Here is a 16,679-nt window from a genome sequence, read left to right as displayed (position 1 = left end):
ATCCTCTTAATTTTGAATTAGAAATCATCCTGACAGCTTAAAACCCTCTAATTTTTCTACCAACATAGCCATCTTCATATCTCATTTTTAAATTTTCTCACATTCTTTATGGAGGAATAGCAAAAAAAAAAAAAAAAAAAGTATTTTCATCTCTTACAGTATCCATTGAGATAATTCCCAGAGATGAACAGGGCTAACAGCTATGAGAACAGGGGTGTGTAATGCTATATTTTAAATGGCTAACACTTCTGTGATATAATAACAGTGTTACCTGTATATCCCCCAATTTTTATTAGTCTTTCACACACGCACATAGAAAGGTTGTGGATAATTAGAGGTGAGAATATTACATGCAGAGAAGGCAGTAGCACCCCACTCCAGTACTCTTGCCTGGAAAATCCCATGGATGGAGGAGCCTGGTAGGCTGAAGTCCATGGGGTCGCTAAGAGTTGGACACGACTGAGAGACTTCACTTTCACTTTTCACTTTCATGCATTGAAGAAGAAAATGGCAACCCACTCCAGTGTTCTTGCCTGGAGAATCCCAGGGACGGGGGAGCCTGGTGGGCTGCCGTCTATGGGGTCGCACAGAGTCGGACACGACTGAAGTGACTTAGCAGTAGCATCAGCAACAGTATTACATGGGAGCATAGCTTCTTCCATATTCACTACTCTGTTAATAAAAAAAGAACAACATCCTATCTAAAGGATTATGGCTAGGAGATTCAGATAAGGAGAAGCAGGTAAATGAAGTGGTATGTGACTGAGTCAGAAATCATCTAAATCTTTGAGAGGTCCTGAAAATGCCAGGTTGATCTTATTCACATCAATATTTCCCAGATTTTCTGCCTCTCTTCTATTTTTCCTAACAGCTATTAATTTATAATAGAAGATGTTTACTATTCCATATTAGAAAATGCTTCATACCAAAATATAACAGAGATTGTGTTGAGTTCATAGAAAGGAAAATATCTTTGGGTTACAGATTTCAAGATAGATTTAATGATGAAGCTAGGAATCTAGAATAATTAATGAAATTTGTTTCAGAATGGGGGGGAAGAAATTTTGTTAGTAGGTATATTAAAGGTCATCCAGGTCAAGAGGTTTTGTAATATTTTTTATGAACCCAGAGTTTTATGGGAAGTGTTTCAGAGAGGAACAGGAAGGATAAGTAACTCCTCTCTTCGAGGAGTTAAATATTAAATTTCACTTAAAATAGTAATGCTGATTAAATGATGAAGAAGAACAAAGAGAGGAAGCGAGGGTTCATTCTGAGAGGCAGAAACAGAAATAGAGCAGAAATCCTCTGAGTTTTAGACCAGGCTCTTTGCAGCCTTCTACATCATTCCTGAGGAAGGGAAATTCTGAGATTAATAGAAGTTAGATTTTTTTTCAGATTGTGAATAATCTTAAACTCAGGAAAGGACTTTGTCATTGCTTTTTAGATTTTGAAAATTCCATGAGTATTTATTAGCAGAAAATAAGAGTGCGTGTTTAGGAAGATGGGTAGAGTACTAGGCAAAAGTGAGGAGAAAAATACTGCAATAGTGAAGGAAACCATTTGAAAAAAGTTGACTAGCTGTTTATTTAAATAATTCTGGTAAGAGGTGGTGAATTATAAGGGCTGTTTATTCCATGAAAGTGGAAAGGTAATCAGGAAAAGCAATACATCATCTGTATTGAATTTCTTAAGAAACCTCCTTAATTTGGATGACTTTGAGTCTTAATTCTGTATCCACGATCTAACAAATTAAAACAGTTTGATTCAGTTACTGGTAGAGATATAAGGCTTATACATATATAACCAAGATTATTTACCTTTCTTTCATTAAAAAAAAATGGTGTTAAGATAAATCTCTGCATCTCCTTAAATAATTTTGAGATGAAATCAGCCAGTGTTAAAGAATAGTTTCCTGAAAGGGGAAATTAATGATGGCTTAGTATCTTCACTTATGTAGACAAAGAACATTACTGCAAGACACTGTCTGAAACACACCAGTGCCAGTTTTTGTAATTAAGCTAATTATTTAATCCTGACTAGGACAGACATGTATATCTTATCTGCTATAATTTTCCCAGTGTCTATCACCAGTAGACACTCATGTAGTAGACACTGAATGAATACACTATCTGTCACCAGTAGATACGCAAAGTGATCTGTAGAATGAAAACATGCTAATTCATGAAGCTACTTATTATCATGTGGTTAAACATTTTTCATAATACACTACTACATTTTGAAAGTTTATATAAAATTGGCTCATCACTAATAATTTCTGTGAATAAATATGATTGGATAACATAAAATATAACATTTTATCTAGATTTGAACATGTAATTGAAAATTCTTCAAAGAAAATATATATGTACATATCCTAATGTGCAAGGTCATCCCTCCTTTTCTGAATTCCTCTCAGGCTAAATTAGTCCTTCCAATCAGGCAACTGATGAGGCAGTTTTCGCCACAGTTGAATTTTCTTCACAACTCTAATGAGGGAATAACACATAATTAGGAAGCCTGGGAGAAAATTTGCAAAGCCACATCTGTTTTTCTTTCATATTTTTCATTTAGTCTTCTTCCTCTTAGCTGAAAAAATATTTGGATACAGATTTTTTTGAGTTTAGTGCTTAAAATAAAATAATAATTTATTGTAAAGTAGGACTGTCAGTCTCCCCAAATAATTTCTCAAAATTGAGTGGAATTTGAATTTTTGGGATAAATACACATTTTCTAATATTAGACTATTACAATCAGTGTAGTTGTTTTTGGTTAGAACAACATGTATCAGGGACTAAGGTAATTTCTTATAATTTGGGCTGCATGGGCTCCTGATTGCAAAGAGTCTATCAGAAATTCTGATTAGCAGTTGTAGATGTGTTTGATTAATACAAGTGATAAAGTCATCATAAGTTGATAAATGCCGTTGATTTCATAGAAAAATTCTCATCTAAAGCCCTGACTCATGGTGAGGGCAGGGGTCTCTGTCTCTTACGGGGTAAAAATATTGGGGCCCCATGAACTCAATTTGGTTATATGAATTAACAGCTCTTTGATAGAGAGCTCTATGCAATAATTAATTCGCTTTTTCCTCAAGGTCTTAAAATATCCAGCTTGATCTTTGTTCACCTGATTAACCAGTTAATTAAATTTTTATGTAAGTCTTCTGACCTAGTTAGCTTGCCAGGAACACCTATTAATGGGGAGTAACAGGTGAGGTTCCTCCCGACCCCTCCTACAAATTCCTGCTTGTCATCTAGTACAAGGAGCCACTGCTTCCACTAAAATTCCACCATTGTGGAAACAAGGGAAAAAGCAAATACGAGGCTCAGAGATCTTTCGAGTCTATAGGGTTCTGCAGTAGAAATGAGACACTGAAAGGAGAAGGGAAATGTTGGTAAAACTGATACCACACAGAGCCTTTCAAGGGCAGAAGCACTTAGTTCAGTTCATTTCAGTTCAGTTACTCAGTCGTGTCCGACTCTTTGCGACCCCATGAATCTCAGCACTCCAGGCCTCCCTGTCCATCACCAACTCCAGGAGTTCACTCAAACTCACGTCCATTGAGTCGGTGATGCCTCTCATCCTCTGTCGTCCACTTTTCCTCCTGCCCCCAATCCCTCTCAACATCAGAGTCTTTTCCAATGAGTCAAGTCTTCGCATGAGGTGGCCAAAGTACTGGAGTTTCAGCTTTAGCATCATTCCTTCCAAAGAAATCCCAGGGCTGATCTCCTTCAGAATGGACTGGTTGGATCTCCTTGCAGTCCAAGGGACTCTTAGGAGTCTTCTCCAACACCACACTTAAATGTTTATTAAATAAACAAAATGAAGTAATAAATACATAAATGGCTTGTAGGCTGTGCCAACTATTAATGCATAGGTATCTTCCTCTGTCCCCAAACTCTGTCTCTACACTTTTCTTAAAATTGCAATACTTTTTGTAAGTCACAGATTTTAAGATGTTAACAGGCATTTGATTTTTTACCTTATTTTTTAATTGGAGTATAATTGCTTTACAATGTTGTGTTAGTTTCTGCTGTATAATGAAGTGAATCAGCTATATGTATACATATATCTCTCCCTCTTGAGTGAAATGTAATATTTGACATATATCCCTCCCTTTTAAGCCTCCCCATCCCCATCCCTTGGAGAAGGCAATGGCACCCCACTCCGGTACTCTTGCCTGGAAAATCCAATCGATGGAGGAGCCTGGTAGGCTGCAGTCCATGGGGTCTCTAAGAGTCAGATACGATTGAGCGACTTCACTTTCACTTTTCACTTTCATGCATTGGAGAAGGAAATGGCAACCCACTCCAGTGTTCTTGCCTGGAGAATCCCAGGGACGGGGGAGCCTGGTGGGAGGCCATCTATGGGGTCGCACAGAGTCAGACACGACTGAAGCGACTTAGCAGCAGCAGCAGCTGCATCCCCATACCTCTTGCCTAGGGCACCTCAGTCTTTATTTTTTAGAGTTGTGTGACCTGTATGGTTTAGGAAGCTACACTTGGTAGTGGCTGAAGGACAGTGTTATTGAGAGCACATGTGTCACTCACTTGACTGAAAAAAGGGGTCAAAGAAGAGGTAGGGGACAGAAATAAAGGGAGTTTTGAAATGTTTTTTAGAGTTAGGCCAAGTTTTAGGAATCAACACTGAATTTCTCCTCCACCTCATGTTCTCTGTCCCTTCTCTCTTTTTCTTCTCACCTCCCTCTTCTTTCTCCTTCCTAAACTTTGAGATTTTTATTTTCCAGACCCAAACTCAGGCAAAAATAATTTATTCTACCCTTAAAATATGCTCAAGTTAAATATAGTCCAAGGACTTCAGACCTTGCTTAGTAACAAACTTTGTTATTTTTTACGACTCATGACAACACAATTCCCAGGTTGGGAGTCTGCTCCTATTTCATAGGTCAGTGGCCTACCTCTCTGCTTTCCGTTTCCACCTCATTAAAATAAAAATCAAGATGTTCTAGTAAATTCCTTTCTTGATTACCCTGCTGTTGGTTGTATTCTCAAATACCTGGGAAGAAAATTAATTAACTTCTTCAGAGTTCTAAAACTGTGCATATCCTTGGAAACCAATGTTGTATTTAACTTCAGGCATGATGGATTGATCTAGTGCTCTGTTATACTTGCGGTTTCAGAGAAATGATTTATAAGAAGAAAAACAGGCATCATTTTGTTTATGATTTATGAGCTTTGATCTTTAGTCCTGAATTTTTATATCATTAGTCTTGAGAAAGGGATATTATAAGACAGGTGCAATGAAATTTCAAATATTTTCACAGGTATAAATCAGTTTATTATCCATACTTCGGTCATAGGTTTTATGATAGAGCACATAATCATGATGGAGAACACAATCTTTAACCCCAGTGTAATTTCTCAAATACACATATTTGCCAAATTGCATAACCATATGTATATTCTCATAGGTATAGATATATATGTATGTGTGTGAGAAATCAGTTTAAGTATAGGTGAAGATTGCAATTGAGTAATAGCTTATTCAAAGGAATTTAACGATGAAATACAAATAACCCATGTAGAAAATAAATTCATTTTTAATATGTGAGGTCACCTACGTTTTATAAAATGGAAAGATTTTCAAGGATTTATTGACCTAAGTTCAGGAGAATTGCCTTTCTCCTTGCCAGGCCCCAGTAAATGAATAGGTTAGTTTTTTATAAACGAGTGAGCAAGAGGCCCAGAACTCTATAGAGACATCAGTCAGAAACATTTTTCAAAGTTCTCTTTTTTCTGACTCAACATAACATTGAAAAATGATTATACATTACCCAGCCTATTTTTTCAGTATTCTCTGAGTGTTCTTTCTCCTTGAAGAGTTTCAGAGGTTCAAGCTAAGCTTGAAGCTCCATGTTGGGAGTCACAATGTGGCTTGTCTCCCTGGAAACCACCTGTTCACCACTGCCTTTCCTGAGGTGCCTGGCCTTCTCCTCTATAGTCAGGATAGTGAAGAGTTGTCAGAGGTTCAACAGAGAAGCTGTACCAGCAGGATACGTATTAAAAGATTCATTGCGAGGAATTGCTTTGAGCAATTGTGGGGATTGGCTAAGCAAATTCAAAATCCAGACAAGGCTAGAATTCTTGGGCATGAATGGAAAGTATTATTCACAGGTGAAATTTGTTCTTTATCAGGGAAGTCTTGGCAGTGATTCTAGAGGCTTTTCACCTGATTGAATCAGGTCCACCCAGATTATCTAAGATAATAGCTCTCTCATGTTGGCTTTTATACATCATAAACAGGTAAGACATAATAATCTCCCTTACTTAGAGTCAATTGGTTATGAATTTTAATCACCTCTTCAAATTACCTTCATAGCAACAGCTGGATTAGTATTTGATTTGATTAGTATTTGAAAACTGTAGACTATAGCTTAACCAAATCCACACAGCCAAAGTCCATCACATCATAATGATGATATACTGTTATAGCATTGCTTTTCTCATTTGGGGCACCCAAAGGCAAATGCTCTTATAAGTTGATGCAGGATCAAGATACTAAGGACATTCTCATGCTGTGTGGATTTTTTTTTCTCTCTGTTTCTATAATAGAGACTTGTCTTACTGTGCATCCTACTAACAGTTCTACCAATTTCATTTATTCACAAGTGGAAGAAGCATCACCAGGAATTTTTGGCACTGGCACAAAAGGGTTCCTGTTGAAAGTTTTGCTTTTTAATTTAGTTGGTGATTTTGTCTCTATATTGTTTAAAATATAAACTATAGTTTCATGGTTTAGGATATTTTCAGTTCAGTTCAGTTCAGTTCAGTCGCTCAGCTGTGTCCGACTCTTTGTGACCCCATGAATCATAGTACATAGTAACCTGTCCATCACCAACTCCCGGAGTTCGCCCAAACTCATGTCCATCGAGTCGGTGATGCCATCCAGCCATCTCATCCTCTGTCTTCCCCTTCTCCTCCTGCCCCCAATCCCTCCCAGCGTAAGGATCTTTTTCAATGAGTCAACTCTTCTCATGAGGTGGCCAATATATTGGAGTTTCAGCTTTAGCATCAGTCCTTCCAGTGAACACCCAGGGCTGATCTCCTTTAGGATGGACTGTTTAGATCTCCTTGTAGTCCAAGGGACTCTCAAGAGTCTTCACCAACACCACAGTTCAAAAGCATCAATTCTTTGGTGCTCAGCTTTTGAAATCAGATTGATTATATTCTTTGCAGCCAAAGATGGAAAAGCTCTATACAGTCAACAAAAACAAGACCGGGAGCTGACTGTGGCTCAGATCATGAACTCCTTATTGCCAAATTCAGACTTAAATTGAAGAAAGTGGGGAAAACAACTATACCATTCAGGTATGACCTAAATCAAATCCCTTATGGTTATACAGTGGAAATGAGAAATAGATTTAAGGGCCTAGATCTGATAGACACAGTGCCTGATGAACTATGGACGGAGGTTTGTGACATTGTACAGGAGACAGGGATCAAGATCATCCCCATGGAAAAGAAATGCAAAAAAGCAAAATGGCTGTCTGAGGAGGCCTTACAAACAGCTGTGAAATGAAAAGAAGTGAAAAAGCAAAGGAGAAAAGAAAAAGATTTAAGCATCTGAATGCAGAGTTCCAAAGAATAGCAAGGAGAGATAAGAAAGCCTTCCTTGGCAATCAATGCAAAGAAATAGAGGAAAACAACAGAATGGGAAGGACTAGAGATCTCTTCAAGAAAATTAGAGATACCAAGGGAACATTTCATGCAAAGATGGGCTCGATAAAGGACAGAAATGGTATGGACCAGTGCACTGGGACAACCCAGAGGGATGGTATGGGGAGGGAGGAGGGAGGAGGGTTCAGGATGGGGAACACATGTATACCTGTGGCGGATTCATTTTGATATTTGGCAAAACTAATACAATTTTGTAAAGTTTAAAAAAAAAAAAAAAAAAGAAATGGTATGGACCTAACAGAAGCAGTAGATATTAAGAAGAGATGGCAAGAATACACAGAAGAACTGTACAAAAAAGATCTTCACAACCCAGATAATCAGGATGGTGTGATCATCACCTAGAGCCAGATATCCTGGAATGTGAAGTCAAGTGGGCCTTAGAAAGCATCACTATGAACAAAGCTAGTGGAGGTGATGGAATTCCAGTTGAGCTATTTCAAATCCTGAAAGATGATGCTGTGAAAGTGCTGCACTCAATATGCCAGCAAATTTGGAAAACTCAGCAGTGGCCACAGGACTGGAAAAGGTCAGTTTTCATTGCAATCCCAAAGAAAGGCAATGATAAAGAATGCTCAAACTACCACACAAGTGCACTCATCTCACATGCTAGTAAAGTAATGCTCAAAATTCTCCAAGCCAGGCTTCAGCAATACGTGAACTGTGAACTTCCAAATGTTCAAGCTGGTTTTAGAAAAGGCAGAGGAACCAGAGATCAAATTGCCAACATCCACTGGATCATGGAAAAAGCAAGAGAGTTCCAGAAAAACATCTATTTCTGCTTTATTGACTATGCCAAAGCCTTTGACTGTATGGATCGCAATAAACTGTGAAAAATTCTGAAAGAGATGGGAATACCAGACCACCCTACCTGCCTCTTGAGAAACCTATATGCAGATCAGGAAGCAACAGTTAGAACTGGGCATGGAACAATAGCCTGGTTCCAAATAGGAAAAGGGGTATGTCAAGGCTGTATATTGTCACCCTGCTTATTTAACTTATATAGGATATTTTATATAATAATTATTAAAGAGATGCAATATTCTAGGTAAATATAAGACATCTTTAAATCATTAAAGTCTATACTCTTTTGGAGGGTATTTTTATTATAGCGCTTTTACATGGATATGATAGAGGTTAAATTAACTAATGTTTTTACCCAATATACTATACAATTATGCCATAATCTTTGGTTTTGAATATAAGAATATATTCTATTTACAAATAAAATAAACATTGTTGTTGGGATAGTCAATTAAAGAAAGACTCTTTTGGGAAAGAAATCGATATAACATCACATTGTCGGGGGAAACAATCATCACGAACTTGAGTCTTTTCCTGTCTTAAAATGCTTACATCATGTCATTTCAAACCAAAGTCTGTTTGAATTTTGTCTCTAGTCAAGATACGAGACTAAATTAGGAAGAAGTCATCATTTCATTCCGAGCAAAATAGGAGGCAAAACAATAGATTTCTTCAGAAACTGAGGTTTTCTTAAGAATTGAAACAAATGTTTATTCTGTTTCCCACCCCCCTCTCCAATTCCTCTTATTCCTTGTATGGCAGCTGCATTAATTAGCAGTTTTGTTCGTGAATGTCTTGGAAGTACCTGAAGTAAACTCTAAAACAGTTTGTTTGTTTGTTTTTCTAAGACCACAGTTTGTCTATACCCAAGCTAAATAATTAAAACATTTTTATTAGTTTTCTCTCTGAAATTAATTGGGTCTTGTTGTCTCTGCTTTCCTGTATCGTTTTATAGCAGAGTGGGAGCATGAACATTCCTAATAGCTGTTTTGTAAATATTTGTTGATTGATGACAGAGGCTGGTTAGAAGAGTTTTAATGAATCATTAGAACATTAAATTAATAAATCATGACAACAATATTAATGTTGGCTTAGCTATTTCTAGACTTTGCTTTCATACACACAAATAGTCCATTGGTGGCTTCAAATTCATTGCTTTACATATTTAATTAAATATAATCTAAATTAATTATAGACAAAACTCCCTCAATAAAACCTTAAAATTGATATCTTTACATGTCTTCCTACTCATCAACATATTACATAGGTTCAGGGAAAAAATAGAATGTTGCCTTAGTGCACTCACTCATGATATGTGCACATTGAATCTAATTAATTTTTTACCTCATGAACATAACCAAGGCAAACAATTTATCACAGCACAGGGAGGTGTCAAAAGACTTGTTTTCCTTTGAAGGGAACTGATATTTCCTAACTGACTAGCAATTTTGCTTCTCCAGCATTCCCCAGGCATATCTGAACTTACTTTCCCTGCTTATGATGTCTAACAGACAAATATGAGACAGAAACTTTTTCTCAGAAACCACTTTATAGTACTTTTATTACATTGAAATTTTCATTCTTTTAAAGATAGACTTGTTCCACCTTTGATGTAACCAAACATATAGCCAATAAAGGTTTTTTATTGCTCATCACTAATTGCTGAAGGTGGTGTTTGACGGTTCTGGAGTTGGACTTCAGGTGGTTTTTGGTGCTTTGCAAGAATGGAGATGTATACTGAGGAATCACAGAGCTGCCTTATTTTCCCTGTGGGTGCTTTCTCCTCTGAGCACAGGCAATTGCACACGAGGCACATGGGCAGGTCCACAGAGGAAGAGAATCAAAGCCATCACCTCCTGATTCATCATATTTCATGTGTTGCCTTATTGTGGGATTAAGAAAGAAGTGGTCCTTTGGGAATTGCCGGCTTGTGAAACAGGCAGATATTCAGCAACTAACTGTAAAAAGATGAAACTAGAGAGCAACAAAGCAGCATTAGGCTTAGAAGAAAGGAAAATGAGGGGCTGGGAGCCTAAGACTGAAACGTAAGACGCTACAATGTTTTGAGGAAGAGGAATATATAAAGAATACAGAGAAAACAGCAATGAAATTTCGAGAGGAGATGGGCAAACTGTGAGTAATGGAAAGAAAAAAAAAAAAAGGAAAGATTCTGTTTTGATGAGGAAAATGTGGACAACTTTGCTAAATAGTACTGAAAGACGGAGGAAAATGAATACTGGGCCACTGTATTTCCTAAACCATTGCTGCCCCATCCTTCTCTACACTGAGGGCAACCACTGGAGATTCGATGCTCTCAAATTGATGTCACTCCATTTGTGTCCGATGAGTCGGCAGTGGGCAGTGGTCAGAGGCGCACGGGTAGAGTGGTTTGACTTGAGCCCACATTGAACCTGACTGAGAAGCCAATAGCAGAGTGTCCCCATAGGGACATGCTATGGGTCATTCTGCTTTCTATCCTAAATGCCTCCTTCTGTGATGCCAGGGCCCCACCTGCTGCTACGTGAACACTCAAGGCTCTGCAATCAGAAGAGTCCCCCTGGCCCGACCACCACCCCCCACCACCCCCCAGGAGAGTCCCTGACCTCAGGGATACCGGAGCTGCTGGTTGAATGTTCCAACATACCCTTCTTCAGATACACAATTCTGAAAGGTGTCCCTCGTATTGCACATTTTTCCTTCTTGTTCTCTCACTGAGGCTTCCTGAAATCACTCTTCAGATCAACTTTCTGTATTTGTTTCAGGTACAGCCTCCGAGTGCACGGGAACCCAAAAGAACATTGACTAGCAGCTGAAGGCGGATTTAGAATTTCAGGGATGGGTTTTGTTCATTTATTTGGAAGATGGGAGAGCCATGAATAAAGAAATTTAAACAGAAAGATCCAGGAGTGAAAGAGGCAGTGAGTACAAAGGAGAGAAAGGTATAGTTGATAGAGTGAGTTGCCACAGGAATAGAAGGTGATGGAATTTCCTATATTGAGTGACCACTTTGAGTGAGAAGAGGGACACACACACACATTCACACACAAAGAAAAAAATGGATGTGGTTAAATGTTTTGTAGATTTTATGATGGGGGATGTATGGAATTCTCTGGATGGCTTCTGTATTTTCCATGAAGTCCATTCATTGAAAAAAAAAAAAAAGATATATGCTTACAGAATGCCCATTACAAGCAGAAACTCTGCAAAGGACTTGATCCAGAGAGCAAGAGAGTTACCACTCTGTAAGGAAAACACACAGTCTTCAAGAAAGATATTTTTAAATGAATACATTTTATTTTTTTTAATTTTTTAAATTATTATTATTATTTTTTACTTTACAATATTGTATTGATTTTGCCATACATCAACATGAATCTGCCACGGGTGTACACGTGTTCCCCATCCTGAACCCCTCTCCCACCTCCCTCCTCATACCATCCCTCTGGGTCATCCCAGTGCACCAGCCCCAAGCTTCCTGTATTCTGCATCGAACCTGGACTAGCAATTCATTTCTTATATGATATTATACATGTTTCAATGCCATTCTCCCATATCATCCAGCCCTCGCCCTCTCCCACAGAGTCCAAAAAACTGTTTTATACATCTGTGTCTCTTTTGCTGTCACCCATACAGGGTTGTTGTTACCATCTTCTAAATTCCATATATATGCGTTAGTATACTGTATTGGTGTTTCTCTTTCTGGCTTACTTCACTCTGTATAATAGGCTCCAGTTCCATCCACCTCATTAGAACTGATTCAAATGTATTCTTTTTAATGGCTGAGTAATACTCCATTGTGTATATGTACCACACCTTTCTTATCCATTCATCTGCTGATGGACATCTAGGTTGCTGTTCAGTGGTTATATCCGACTTTGTGATCCCATGGACTGCAGCATGTCACGTAATATAGTGTATTTATATTCCAAATAAGTAAAACTTTGTAAAGACTACGAAATGACATAGAAATATAGCTATGTTACAATGTGAAGTGAATAAAATAAACCACTGGCTTTTATAAACAGCCACTGTCCTGGCTATTATAAACAGTGCTGTGATGAACATTGGGGTACACATGTCTCTTTCAATTCTGGTTTCCTCGGTGTGTATGCCCAGCAGTGGTATTGCTGGGTCGTATGGCAGTTCTGTTTCCAGTTTTTTTGATTTACTTAAAAATTTTATTTACAATTTAAAGAAGAGAGAACCTTGACAGAAATCTGGTTACTGTCTCTTTGAATTCCATTTAGTAAATGTGCAAAACAAAGTGGAATTTAAATATTGTTTTGAGGAGTTTACATAATGGAAACTATATATTATTATTTAAGAACATTAGGAAAATGCAGAATTTAGGAAAATTCTACCTGTGATTTCACTGAGACAGTCATTATTTACATTTCTACTCATGATCCACCAGTTTTCATACATACATTTAAAAATATAGTTATAATTGTATTATACACATACATATGTGGTTTATTTGATTCACTTCACATTGTAACATAGCTATATTTCTATGTCATTTCATAGTCTTTACAAAGTTTTACTTATTTGGAATATAAATACACTATATTACGTGATATGCTGCAGTCCATGGGATCACAAAGTCAGACACACCAACTGAACAGTAAAATTACATAGTTAACTGTTTTCCTCTTCATAGCATGTAGTGTTTCACTGTATATGTGGCTGTGCTCAGTTGCTTCAGTAATGTCTGATTCTTTGCAACCCTATTGACTATAGCCTGCCAGGTTCCTTTGTCCATCGGCTTCTCAGGCAGGAATACTGGAGTGGATTGCCATTTCCTTCTCCAGGGGATCTTCCTGACACAGGGATTGGACCCGGGTCTACTGCATCACAGGCAGACTATTTACTGCTGAGCCACTGGGAAGCCCAGAGTTTTTCTGTACTGTTTTAATATTATTTAAATGTAGTTTTTGAGTAGATACTATATTCACATGGCTCAGATTCCAAAATATTCATAAGGGTAAACTTTAAAAACACTCTCACCCTCTCAGATACCAGTAGAGACCTATATAGTATGTAAATTAGTCTCTGAAAAGGTGAGTTGGCAACTTCTCTTCCTCTCATTCAGCCTCTCATAACAGCCTGGCATTCCTGCATCAGGGCTCTAGGAAGACTGTCTTCAGGAGCCACTAGGGTGATCGACAAATAATACATTTCATATTCCTGCTACTGTTCTTATTGCCCTAGGTAACACTGTTAAGGGTAACCTTGAGGAGACCTTGGTTTCAAGCCTTAACTAGTCTCATGCCTCTTCCCATGGACATTTCAATGGCTGTTGTTGCTGTCTAGCTAGGACTATATCTGAATAGCTAGAATGGGGCTTCCCTGGTGGCTCAGTGTTTAGGGAAAAAAAAAATCTACCTGCCTGGATCAGGAAGATCCTCTGGAGAAAGAAATGGCAACCCACTCCAGTGTTCTTGCCTGGGAAATCCCATGGACAGAGGAGCCTGTAGGGCCACAGTTCCTGGAATCACAAAGAGCTGGACATGACTTAGCAATTAAACAACAACAGCACAGTTGGAATGGTCATCTAACACCATCTAATATGGTCCATCTTTGACCCAAAGTGGATGTTATTAGTAATTATAAAAGGACAACAGGTACATATTGCTTGAGCCAACTGGCACCTGTGGTCATCTTATTATAGCAGGGGCTTTCTGTTCACTGATAGTAGATTAGTTCCTTGATTGCTTACAGCCTGCTTCCTTAAAAACCTCAGAAAAAGCCCATCTGGATGAAAAGAACATACTAAGGTACTGTAGCATGCCAAGTCCACCCAAATCATTCTTTGATTCTGACAAAGGATGGACGCTTGGTTGGGCGCAAATTAATGTTGGCTCGCCTTTTGCCAGAGTCTTGTTTATGATGCTATGGTGTTGGCTGCCAATAGTTCTAGAACTCCTTTTCCCTTATTTATTCATTTTTATTGGAATATAGTTTCTTTACAATGTTTTAGTTTCTACTGAACAGCAAAAAGGATTAGTTATACATATATACATATATCCCCACTGTTTTGGGTTTCCTTCCATTTAAGATACCACTGTGCATTAAGTAGAGCTCCCCATGCAACAGTATGTTCTCATCAGTTGTTTATTTTGCATGTATTATCAATAGTGTATACATATCAATCTCAATCTCCCAATTTCTCCTACCCCACTTTTTGCCAATCCCAGTCTTCCAATTCTTCCTATCCCACCTCACCTCTTTTCCCCTTGGTATCCATAAATTTGTTCTCTATGTCTGTTTCTCTATTTCTACTTTGTAAATAAGATAATCTATGCAATTTTTCTAGATTCCACATATATGTATTAATATACAATATTTGTTTTCCTTTTTCCTACTTACTCGTCTGTATGACACTCTCTAGGTCTACCTAAGTTCAGTTCAGTCGCTCAGTCGTGTCCGACTCTTTGTGACCCCATGAATCACAGCACGCCAGGCCTCCCTGTCCAACACCAGCTCCCGGAGTTCACCCAGACTCACATCCATCGAGTCAGTGATGCCATCCAGCCATCTCGTCCTCTGTCGTCCCCTTCTCCTCCTGCCCCCAATCCCTCCCAGCATCAGAGTCTTTTCCAATGAGTCAACTCTTCACATGAGGTGGCCAAAGTTCTGGAGTTTCAGCTTTAGCATCATTCCTTCCAAAGAAATCCCAGGGCTGATCTCCTTCAGAATGGACTGGTTGGATCTCCTTGCAGTCCAAGGGACTCTCAAGAGTCTTCTCCAGCACCATAGGTCTATCTACGTCTCTACAAATGACCCAGTTTTGTTCCCTTATATTCCATTGTATGCTGTTGTAGGTATATCTTCTTTATTCATCCCTTTGTTGACAGACATTTAGGTTGCTCCCATGAAAAGGGGAATCAAAAGAAAGCTGGAGTAGTAATACTCATATCAGACAAGATAAACTTTAAAGACAATTGCAAGAGACAAGGAAGACACTACTTAATGATCAAGGGATCAAGCCAAGAAGAAGATATAACAATTGTAAATATCTGTACACTCAACATAGGAGCACCTATTTCCTTCAATGCTAAGAAGTCCACAGAGATTGTACAAACTGAAGCTGAAGGGAAAAAGTAAAGTTCATGATGGGCAGAAGTGGCTGCCAAGGGCCTAAAGTTACAACTTGTCGGTTTTCCATTACATGTCAGAAAAAGTGAACATTTAAGGAAAGGTGTGGTGACAGACTTTGTGGCTTTATTTTCACTGTATATTTTGTTGTCTAGTATTATTTGCAGCTCACAGATAAAGGAAACATTTGGTTTATAATATTTTTATATTAAGCATAACAAATAAATTAGCAAAATGAATTTAAAACAACTGCAAACATTCTGAGACTGGTATATTTGTTTTTATTTAATTGTTTTTATCATGATTGTATATGTGTGCATAAGTCACAAAAGATACTAGAAAAAATGTTTTTATGTCTCTGCTTGACTTGATCTAGATGTTAAGCAAGCAATTGCTTGAAAGACATTGATGAAGTAAATTCTGATATTTTAAGTGTCTGAGAAATTAAATTAGAAACTGAAAGCCAGACTTGTCTTACACTTTCCAAAGATGCATAAGCATTGTGCTTTTTTTTTTTTACTGTGGAATTATTTCACATTGCTCTCTTGAGCTCTCAGCATTAGGCCATCTACCACAACTAAATGTTATAATCAATTCATAGATGAACTCCTAAAGAAAACGAATGTTCCCGAATTCCATAAAGATTGACGATGCCCATGAAAGGATGGCATATATTTTGTGACAGAGTAAGATTTCTTATCTGTCCTGGGAGCTATTGACTGCAGACACATTGCTATTCAAGCAGTGGTAGTTAATGATTTAATCTTTATTAATAGGAGAAAAGATTCCATTCATTTAATATGCAGGTTATTTGTGATGCTAAATGCAATGTAATTGATGTAATTTAAAAGTTCCAGGGATAATGTCATGATTAATTCATCTGTAAACAATCTGGCATCTTTCATTTTACTGAGGCAGGCAAAAATTTTTAACTAGCTGAAATGTGGGTAAGAGCATTTATGACAATAATTATCATTTAAAAATATAATGCAGTATGAAAGATGAATGTCCTACAGGGCATTTTGCATTTGCTGTAAGGTCTTAAGAGCTGTAATGCGGCATGATTCATTGTCTCTGTATGAA

The 16,679-nt window shown here is 37.9% G+C and overlaps 1 long non-coding RNA gene across 2 annotated transcripts in view; it reads left to right on the top strand.

Annotated features, from left to right (window-relative positions):
• Positions 1-15,903, top strand: part of LOC129652839 (uncharacterized) — a 38,343-nt gene extending 22,440 nt beyond the window's left edge. Inside the window, exons 3-4 of one of the 2 annotated variants that reach the window (XR_008714808.1) lie at positions 11,261-11,416; positions 15,356-15,903. This is a non-coding gene — a long non-coding RNA (uncharacterized LOC129652839). Of the gene's footprint in view, positions 1-11,260; positions 11,438-15,355 lie in introns of both variants that reach the window. The other variant, XR_008714807.1, reaches the window with a different exon arrangement.
• The last annotated feature ends 776 nt before the right edge of the window (positions 15,904-16,679 follow it).

Source organism: Bubalus kerabau, chromosome 5 (assembly GCF_029407905.1).
Source record: "Bubalus kerabau isolate K-KA32 ecotype Philippines breed swamp buffalo chromosome 5, PCC_UOA_SB_1v2, whole genome shotgun sequence".
Classification (NCBI taxonomy): Eukaryota; Metazoa; Chordata; class Mammalia; order Artiodactyla; family Bovidae; genus Bubalus; species Bubalus kerabau.
Note: the sequence above shows the minus strand (reverse complement) of the source record. Positions and strands in the feature narration are given on the sequence as shown.